General features: G+C 34.6%; 1 protein-coding gene across 1 annotated transcript in view; it reads left to right on the forward strand.

The window, feature by feature from the left end:
- The window catches only part of LOC104999973 (glycerol kinase-like), a 79,239-nt gene that overhangs the window by 12,263 nt on the left and 65,469 nt on the right, over positions 1-1,507 (forward strand). The window lies entirely within an intron of this gene.

Raw genomic sequence — 1,507 nt, forward strand, 5'->3', positions numbered from 1 at the left:
AGAAATTCAGGGACAGAAAAGGAGTTGTAAAGTAATAAAGCAAAGGTGTATTAGATATCAGAAAGTCCACATTGACTTTGAAGGCATTTAGTTTTATATCTTCATTATTGTCAAGCTGCTTCTCTCCTGATTTGCTTGTGAGGGTTTTTTCCTTAAATAAAGAAAAAAAATTTTTTTAACGCATATATCTTAACATCTGCTACTAAATCATCCTTTTGGGAAATAATGTTCATATGTAGTAATTGTGGTATTACTAATATATATGCACTATATAGTACATATACATGTACTGTACAGTGTTCAAAAATTGATATTTATGACACAACCACTTTGAAAAACTATGTGGCAGTTTCTTATCAAATGAATCATATATCTGCTGCATTCCACTCTTAGGAATTCATCCAAGAGAAGTGAAAGCATATGCCTATAGAAAGACTTATCTACATGAATGCTTATAGTAGCTCTGTTCATAATAAAACTGGAAACCCCTCAAATGTTTGCCATCAGTAAACAATGAATATACTATTCATCGGTAAACAATAACAATGAAATACTGTTCGTCAGGTTTAAAACAGTGGCCTCATACATGCAACAACGTGGTTGAATCTCTGATATCATGGAAAATGAAAAAAAGCTGGGCATAGGAGACTACATCCTATATGGCTATCTAAAATTTAAGAATACTGAACTGATTAGGATGATAGGAATCCCGAAAGTGGTTGCCTGTGAGTGTGTGATTGACTTGAACGCATGAAAGAACTTTTCTGGTGCAATGGAAATATTCTACATCTGGATGTGGGTTAGATTGGTATATGCATTTGTTGAAACTCAACAAATGTGTGCGCTTTAGATTTGTTCATTATATTGTAAAGTTTACTTCAATTTAAGAAAGAGGAAAAGCAGTGCCTTACCAGATTTTCCATTAAAAATGTTCTCCTCTGTTTCAGGGAATTCCTTTGTTTAATAATAAAAGTTATTGACATGTTACTAGCATTGGAATGACTATCTATAGACTTGATCCCATTGCAGTTTAAGAGAGAGGATAGTTAGTCTTGGAAGGATAGAAATTAGAAATATGTGGAAGGAGATCGGGTTTTTGGAAAGAGAAAATTTAGAGACAGAATTCATAGCTTGGGAAAGCTGGGCAGGCCTGGGCGAGAGCTGGGCAGACCTGGAGGAAGGCTGAGAAGAAAGGCATTTGGCATTCCCTTGCTACTTCCAGATTGTAGCATAGGAGTCTTTTAACTTGTGTCATTTCTACTTTTCCATAGATAAGGTATGCCATTTGTTTCTCCCAGATATTCACCCTTGTCATTTATTGTGAGCCATTCATCATTCTGAGGTCCTTGTACCTTATGTACAATTGCACTGGGATTTGGTCTGAAAACTTAGACCAATCACTTGTCTACATGACATAGTTCTTGGAAGGAATTAAAAATTTTTTCCCTACTTTCTAACAAAACATTTTAGGAAAAATCATGACAAAAGTGATTAATATACTTATTTG

The sequence above is a fragment of the Bison bison genome, unplaced genomic scaffold, assembly GCF_000754665.1.
Source record: "Bison bison bison isolate TAMUID 2011002044 unplaced genomic scaffold, Bison_UMD1.0 scf7180017864366, whole genome shotgun sequence".
NCBI classification, from domain to species: Eukaryota; Metazoa; Chordata; class Mammalia; order Artiodactyla; family Bovidae; genus Bison; species Bison bison.